This window comes from Cynocephalus volans, chromosome 2 (genome assembly GCF_027409185.1).
Source record: "Cynocephalus volans isolate mCynVol1 chromosome 2, mCynVol1.pri, whole genome shotgun sequence".
NCBI classification, from domain to species: domain Eukaryota; kingdom Metazoa; phylum Chordata; class Mammalia; order Dermoptera; family Cynocephalidae; genus Cynocephalus; species Cynocephalus volans.
In genome coordinates, this window is record NC_084461.1 from 189,368,927 (window position 1) to 189,378,400 (window position 9,474).

At 37.6% G+C, this 9,474-nt stretch overlaps 1 protein-coding gene across 1 annotated transcript in view; it reads right to left on the reverse strand.

The window, feature by feature from the left end:
• TMEM116 (transmembrane protein 116) overlaps positions 1-9,441 on the reverse strand; it is an 86,001-nt gene extending 76,560 nt beyond the window's left edge. The window contains exon 1 of the mRNA XM_063085476.1: positions 9,343-9,441. The gene's annotated coding sequence lies outside the window, so the exon portion shown is untranslated. The remainder of the gene's footprint in view (positions 1-9,342) is intronic.
• Positions 9,442-9,474: the final 33 nt, after the last annotated feature.

Below are 9,474 nucleotides of genomic sequence, written 5' to 3' on the forward strand. Positions count from 1 at the left end.
TCTGCACCACGCTCAGCCAGTGAGTGCACCAGCCATCCCTATATAGGATCCGAACCTGCGGCCTCGGTGCTACCAGCGCCGCACTCTCCCGAGTGAGTCACGGGGCCGGCCCAAGATATTTTTATTTTTATAAGGAGAAAAGGTGGTAGAATCTGCAAATCATAAGTTAAGGACCTTAGTACTGATCCCCCCAAAAGATTCTAGGATGAATTATCCAAAAGATGGTTTCTAAACAATTAGAAAAAGAAGTAACCACTAAGTCAACATGGGTTTATAAAAACAATCATGTCAGACTATTCCATTCTCTTCTTTAATAGCATTACTAGACATAGTACACCTGAGATTTTGACAAAGCATTTGGTGAAAAATTTCATGATATAAAAATAAGAAAAGGGCTGGCCAGTTAGCTGAGTTGGTTAGAGCATGGAGCTGATAACACCAAGGTCCAGGGTTTGATCCCTGTACCAGCCAGCCACCAAATAAATAAATACATAAATAAAAATAAAATAAAATAAAAATAAGAAAATATAGACCAATTGGAAGCACAGTTAGGGTCATTTCTTGTACAAACAAACCTAAAGGAGTGCTAGTTAGTTGGTAAATAACTTAAGAATGACTTGTAGTGAAGTGAACCAGCATTCTTACTTGGCACTGTTCTACAATATGCTTTCATCAGTGACTTGAAAGAAAGCATAGAAGGCATATTTATCAAATGTGTGTGTAACTTTTCTACTGCTGCTTAACCAATTTCTGCAAATTTATCGGATTAAGATACACATTTGTTATCTCACAGCCTCTGTGGGTCAGGAGTCCAAGCATGGCTTAACTGGGTCCTCTGTTCCAGGTCTTCTCACATGGCCAGGGCTGGGGTCTCTCTCATCTAAAGGCTTGAATGGGAAAGGACCTGGTTTCAAGCTCCTGAATAAGATCATGTAGTTGTTGATATAATTCAGTCCCATGAGGCTGTTGGACTGAGGGCCTCAGGGCTGCACTCAGTTCCTTGCCATGTGGACTTCTGCAAAATGTCCTCCTAGCAAGGTGGAAGTAACAATCTTATGTAACCAAATCAATGAAGTGATATCCCATCACCTTTCCTGTATTCTATTGATCACAGATCTTGCCAAGCGGTCACACAGCAGCATAAATACCCAGAGGCAGGGATCACTGGAGGCCATCTTAGATTCTGCCCACCACTGTGTATTCCTCCAACATGTCAAGCACTTTTCTACTTCAGATGATATGCAATAGCTGTTTCCTCTGTCTTGAATGTTCTTCCCCCAGATAATCACATGACTGGCACCTTCTCATCCTTCAAGTATCAGCTCAAATATCATCTCCTCAGAAATGTAACATTTATCAAATTTCAAAATATCTTTTCTATTTGTTGTCTGTTTCTTCCAGTAGACTGTAACCTCCCTAAGGTCAGGCAACTTATCTGTCTCATTCACCCCAATATCTCCAGAGCCTACAAAAGTGCCTAGAATAGGCACTCGGTATTTGTTGAATGAATGTACCAAAGTTGTGAGGAACAGATGACAAATTTAAGCTTTAATAAGATCTTAACACTTCAGAATGAGTTTTATTTGATAAAATAAAAGTTAGTAGAAATAAATGTAAGCATACCATACTTGGGTCTAAAAAACAAACAGGACAGCGATTAAGATAAAAAAGGTAGCAACACCTTATTTTAAAAATCTATAGTGGTGCTATCCAACAGAAATATAATGTGAGCCACATATGTAATCTTAAATATTCTAGTGGAAACATTAAAAAAAAGTAAAAAGAAACAGGTAAAATTAATTCTAATAATACATTTTTTTTATTTCTAAATAAATATCCAAAATATTATCATTGCAACATTCAATCAATATAAAAATATCACCGAGATATTTTACATCCTTAATTTTTTACTTTGAAATTCAGCAAGTATTTACACTCACAACATGTTTCAATTTGGATTAGCCACATTTCAAAAGCTCAATAGCTACATGTAATATTATAAATGGCATTTTTATTAGGCTCTTTTGTCTTACAACTAGATTGTGGAGGCTCTTGCATATGGATTAATTATAATAACTAGTCCATAGTGAGTACATACTATATGCCAGCATTGTTCTAAATGCTTCATATGTATTAACTAATTTCTCCACTCATGATCCTATGAAGTATTATTATCCTCACTTTACATGACAATATTGTGAGTATTAATATGATGGCAGTGTGCAGGGCAGATTAAAAGGGAAAAGACTGGCACAAGTTAGGTTACTTTCACTTATTTGCTCACATCCCACTTTGACCTATGGATTAGTCTGTTTCTGTTGCGTATAACAGAATACCTGAAACTGGGTAATTCAAAATATCTTGTCTATTTGTTGTCTGTTTCTTCCAGTAGACTGTAACCTCCCTAAGGTCAGGCAACTTATCTGTCTCAGAGAAATGAAATTTATTTCTTACAGTTTTAAATGCTGGGAAGTCCAAGGTCCAGGCAATGCATCTGGTGAGGGCCATCTTCTGGGTGGGAACTCTCTACAAAGTCCCATGGCGACCAGGGTGTCACATGGCAAGACTGGGCTGAGCAAGAAAAAGCTAACCCTCTCACTTGCCTTCCTTGTAAATATATAAGAATCATGCCCATTACTCCATGAATGGATCAATCCATTAACAAGGGCACAATCCTCACAATTTAATCACCTCTTAAAGGCCACACCTTTCAAATACCATAATTGGATTTCCCACCCTCTTAGCACTATTACAATGGTGGTCAAGCTTCAGTGAGTTTTGGGGGGACATTCAATCCACAGCAACCTATGTAATATTTCAGGTGGCTTATAAGCATACATAAAATAAGAAAATAACATGAATTAAAAGTGGGACAAAAGAAGAACAACATCTCTGCTGACATGATTTGATCTTTGGATATTAAACTCTGAGTTTTTAAATGTTACTTTATTGCAAAAACAATATTAAAATAACAGAAATATGGTGGGGTCAGAGTGTAGTGGTGTTTACAACTAATTGATCACAACCAGTTAGATTTCTTTGTTCCTTCTCCACTCCACTTGAAAAAAAGAAAAATGACAGAAATACAAAGTAAAAAGTTTCCTGCAAACCCATGATCTAGCCAAACAATGTTTTCATTTACCTAACACAGATAATGTTTTGGGCCTCATCTGTACAAATATTCTGTTTTTACATATTTGCAGTAATTGTACAGCTAGTATTCTACCTTTTTTTCTCAGCATTATGCCATAAATTTTTATTCCTTTTGTTAGAATCTTATTTTCTTTCTCTCCACTCCTCCAACTGTAACCAATGTTAAAAGTCTGGTATTTATTCAACAATTCCTCTAATGATGGGCATGTAGGTTGTTTTCAGGTTTTGGGTTTTTTTTCTTTGACTTTGCTTCTGTAAAAAAGCAATAAACATCCCTGCACATATAAACTCTTTCTGCGCTGATTTTATTACTAAAGGATAAATTCCCAGAGTGGTATTCTTTTAGTTCTTCAAATATTTTGAGCTTTCTCACCCTAGAACCTTAGCACAGGGTTTTTTCTCTTTCTTGAGTGCTTTATAACAGTCTGTAATTTTATGCCTATTTATATAATTATTTAATGACTGTCTCTTCACATGAGTATAAGTTCCTTGAGGGCTGAATCTTATTCATCCTTTAGGGTTTAGCTCAGCTTAGATTTGTAGAGTTTTCCATGAAGTCCAATGCAAATTAATTTCTTCATCATATTCTTTCACAGACCTTCAACTTTTCTTTCCTAGAAACTGTCACATTTTGTAATTATATATTTATTTGTGTAATTATTTAACATTGGTCTCCACCAATAAACTATAAGATCCAGAATGGCAGGGAGCACATCTGTTTTGTTCACCATGAAATTCTTACCTCCAGAAGAATATATGACACATGAAATATATTCAGTAAATACTTATCAAATATTGAAATAATTCTTAGAGTATGGGGCTTGGAAAAAATCATACTGTGGAGTAATAATTTTTAACAGATAGAATCTGCTTTAAGTGTTCATTAAGACATCCATGTCAAAAGAACTGGTGTTTACATCAACAAAGCCTTGCAGGGGAAAACAATCAGCTCAAAGGGATACGCTATCTCTGAAGAGCAACATGTGGTCTAAGAAGGGAATGTAGAAAGAGCCAAAAGAATTTTAAGAGACAGCCATGGAATAGTTTTACCCTAAAATGACTTGACTCATTTAGTCATCAAATAAATATTTACTGAGCACCTACCATGTGCCATACACTGTTCTTGGTGCTGGGGATATCGAAGTGAACAACACAGACAAAAAACATCTAGTCCTCAGGGGAAACAGATAACAAGCAAATTATATAGCATATTTCAAGTTGAAAAGTGCTATAGAGAAAAAAAATAACAGAGGGAGGAGAGATGGAAAGCAGGCAGTATCAGGGAGAAGCAATCTTTAAAAAGATGGTTAGGATAAGCCTTAGTAGGAAGTTGACATTTGAGCAAAGATTTGAGAGAAGTAAAGGAGTCAGCCATGTGAATATCTTGGAAAAACACATTCTAGAGGGAGAAAGTCAGTGCAAAGACCCCGAGGCTGGAACATGCCTTGTCTGTACCAGAAACAGCAAAGATATTAATGAGACTGTGGCTTCACTACCTTGATGATGTTAGGGGGAAAAATGGGAGAGTTTACATATTAATTGCCTTAGCAGACCATGCCACTTTTCTTCCACTTCACTCCAGTTGCTACACTGAGTCATGTGGATGTTCATGTAACATGCCCCCTCCTCTCTACCTCCACACAATACCCAGAATGAGCCTTTTGATTTTCCACATCAGTGTCAACTGTGGGATTTCATGCCTTCTTAAATATGCCAGAACTATACATGGGCCTATTATTGTAGATTACCGTCAGGGTCCTGATGCCAAAAATCTAATCATATCATGAGTAATGACTGGGAAAACGGCACACGAATCAATAGAAGCATTGGGAAAATTACTTTTGCAATTCATAGCAAAAGTGCCAATATTTCCTTTCCCTCTCCAACCAATCTGCTTCCTTCACTTCTTTCAAAACCAGCTTCTAAACTATAACTAGTAAGTCACTCCTGATCACACATACTAACTAGGTGTACTCAAAGTATTTATACAAAGAAGTGAATAATATAAGAAGTTTAAATGTTTCATAAAGAGTTTTAAAAACTCTCAATAGCTCCTTATTGACTACAGGACAGAAGAGCAAATTCTTGGTTTGACTTTCAAGACTTTCCCTTACCTGGCCTTAAAACTATCATCCTATCTACTATTTTGAGAACTCCCTCTAGCCAAGCCATCATTCCCCAAAGCATCACGTTCATTTCCACATCTGCTCCTTTTTCACTTGTTCTCCATCTAAACTGTTCTTTCTCACCGATTCTTTACAAACTATTCCAAAAGATTGAAACAGACGCAAATCTCCCAAACTCATTCTATGAAGCAAACATCATCCTGATACCAAAACCAGGTAAAGATATAACCAAAAAAGAAAACTACAGGCCGATATCCTTGATGAATATAGATGCAAAAATCCTCACTAAAATACTAGCAAACAGAATACAGCAACACATACGTAAAATTATTCACCACGATCAAGTGGGATTCATCCCAGGGATGCAAGGTTGGTTCAACATACGCAAATCAATAAATGTGATACACCATATTAATAAACTCAAACACAAGGACCATATGATCATCTCTATAGATGCTGAAAAAGCATTCGATAAAGTTCAGCACTCATTCATGACAAAGACCCTCTATAAGTTAGGTATAGAGGGAAAGTATCTCAACATAATTAAAGCCATATATGCCAAACCCACTGCCAATATCATCCTGAATGGGGAAAAGCTGAAAGCTTTTCCTTTAAGAACAGGAACTAGACAAGGATGCCCACTCTCACCACTCCTATTCAAAATAGTGTTGGAAGTACTAGCCAGAGCAATCAGAGAAGAGAAGGAAATAAAGGGCATCCAGATTGGAAAAGATGAAGTCAAACTGTCCCTGTTTGCAGATGACATGATCCTATATATCGAACAGCCTAAAACCTCTACAAAAAAACTGTTGGAATTGATAAATGATTTCAGCACAGTAGCAGGATACAAAATCAACACACAAAAATCAGTAGCATTTCTTTTCTCCATTGTGAACATGCAGAATGAGAAATCAAGAAAGCCTGCCCATTTACAATAGCCACCAAAAAAATAAAATACTTAGGAATTGAGTTAACCAAGGAGGTGAAAAATCTCTATAATGAGAACTACAAACCACTGCTGAGAGAAATTAGAGAGGATACAAGAAGATGGAAAGATATCCCATGCTCTTGGATTGGAAGAGTCAACATAGTGAAAATGTCCATACTACCCAAAGTGATATACAAATTCAATGCAATCCCCATCAAAATTCCAAAGACATTTTTCTCAGAAATGGAAAAAACTATCCAGTCATTTATATGGAACAATAAAAGACCACGCATAGCCAAAGCAATGCTGAGCAAAAAAATAAAGCTGGAGGCATAACACTACCTGACTTTAAGCTATACTACAAAGCTATAATAACCAAAACAGTATGGTACTGGCATAAAAACAGACACACTGACCAATGGAATAGAATAAAGAATCCAGAAATCAACCCACACACTTACTTCCATCTGATCTTTGACAAAGGCACCAAGCCTATTCACTGGGGAAGGGACTGCCTCTTCAGCAAATGGTGCTGGGATAACTGGATATCCATATGCAGGAGAATGAAACTAGATCCATACCTCTCACCGTATACTAAAATCAACTCAAAATGGATTAAGGATTTAAATATACACCCTGAAACAATAAAACTTCTTAAAGAAAACATAGGAGAAACACTTCAGGAAATAGGACTGGACACAACTTCATGAATACTACCCCAAAAGCACAGGCAACCAAAGGAAAAATAAACAAATGGGATTATATCAAACTGAAAAGCTTCTGCACAGCAAAAGAAACAATTAACAGAGTTAAAAGACAACCAACAGAGTGGGAGAAAATATTTGCAAAATATACATCTGAGAAAGGATTAATATCCAGAATATATAAGGAACTCAAACAACTTTACAAGAAGAAAACAAGCAACCCAATTAAAAAATGGGCAAAAGAGCTAAGTAGGCATTTCTCTAAGGAAGATATCCAAATGGCCAACAGACATATGAAAAAATGCTCAACATCACTCAGCATCCGGGAAATGCAAATCAAAACCATACTGAGATACCATCTAACCCCAGTTAGGATTGCTAAAATCCAAAAGACCCTGAACGATAAATGCTGGCAAGGTTGCGGAGAAAAAGGAACTCTCATACATTGTTGGTGGGACTGCAAAATGGTGCAGCCTCTATGGAAAATGGTATGGAGGTTCCTCAGACAATTGCAGATAGATCTACCATACGACCCAGCTATCCCACTGTTGGGAATATACCCAGAGGAATGGAAATCATCAAGTCGAAGGCATACCTGTTCCTCAATGTTCATTGCAGCACTCTTTACAATAGCCAAGAGTTGGAACCAGCCCAAATGTCCATCATCAGATGAGTGGATATGGAAAATGTGGTACATCTACACAATGGAATACTACTCAGCTATAAAAACGAATGAAGTACTGCCATTTGCAACAACATGGATGGACCTTGAGAGAATTATATTAAGTGAAACAAGTCAGGCACAGAAAGAGAAATACCACATGTTCTCACTTATTGGTGGGAGCTAAAAATTAATACATAAATTCACACACACACACAGAGAAAAAAAAAACGGGGGAAGGGAAGAAGATATAACAACCACAATTACTTGAAGTTGATATGACAAGCAAACAGAAAGGACATTGTTGGGGGGGGAGGAGGGAGGGAGGTTTTGGTGATGGGGAGCAATAATCAGCCACAATGTATATCGACAAAATAAAATTAAAACAAAACAAAACAAAACAAACAAACAAAAAAACCTGTTCTTTCTTCCAAGGCTTAACTGTACTTCTCTCTATTAGTTGAAGTCTCCTTTAAACACCTTAGTTCACGGTGATTTTCCCTTCTTCTAATTTCTATCATTTGTCTGTGTAGCTCATTTTATTTAATAATTTATTAGTGCAAATTCAAAATAAATTTTTCTGAACGTCACCCCCCAGAACACATACACACATTGGTCACTTTCTCTCAAAATTTCTATCCAATCAAACTGGTTGTCCAAGATTGGATCCTGTTATCTTTGATGACTATTTTACATACACACACACATTTATTAGACACATACAATGGTTAATTATGGCACTAAGTCCCTTATTATACATTATATAATTTATTCTTACCCTCACATCCATTTGTTTTTCAAGTCTTGTGAATTCTACCCTACTAAAGTTTCTCAATTTTATCCTTGCTTACTTATGTCCAGACCTTAACCTCTCCTACCTAGACTATTGTGACAGACCCTTAATTGGCCTCCCTGCTTTTAGCCTTGTCCTTTCCAATCCATTCCTTTAATTCCTGAGTGATGTTTTCAAACACAAATATGACATAACTCTCCTGGTTAAAACCTCTGGTGGCTCCAAACCCTATAGCTTGATGAGACCCCTTAGCATCTGCCCCAGTTTACCTTTATACAGATTAATCTCGCTCAATTCTCCAATATGCCTGTGCATGCTTTTCCCCCTGCTAGAAATATCCTGTTTCCCTTTGCCTAATGAGTCCCTCCTCTTCTTTCAAGATCCAGTTCAAAAGTCACCTCCTGTCTATAGCTTTCCCTGACAATCCTGTGCAGGATTGATTGAATGTCCATTTGTGTTTTCACAATACTCTAATATAGTCTTATTTTGTATTAATTACACTGTACTTGTTATATTATTATTCCTATGTCTCCTTCTCCCCCAACATTGTGACTTCCTTCAGCACAGAACTCTTCCTAGTTCATCTTATTCTGTATTCCCACAGGCAAAACCGGGATGTGGCAGACACTAGGCACTGAACCTATACCTGTTGAAAAGAATTAGAATTTTTTTTTAGTCTTCCAGGAGCCTAGGACATAGCTGGGCGGCTACTCAACTTCCAGTAAAGTCTGTTTTTACAGGAGCCTGACGCCTCCCAAATGAGGCACTCAGCTCAGAGGAGGGTTGACTGGGCCCTGACTGCCATACTAACAGACGAATCTCGCTGACTAGTTCGGGTGAGTCCTTGAACAACTGACTGCCCGGCTAAGAGGAGTAACCAGAGTCTGAATGACTGGTGGTAACAGTGGGCCAGCTGCGTGAGGGTAGTAGCACTGTCTGACTAAGGATATTACCTGGACTTGACAAAACAGACTAACCAAGGGTAGTAGCAAGTTCCCAACGACTGCCTGACGGACCAAAGGCAGAAAGAAATTATTGCTGGCCTTGTCATCTTCCAGGGGGAGGAAAGGTAGCAGAGGAACTGCTGCAGAAACACCACGCACGCGCTT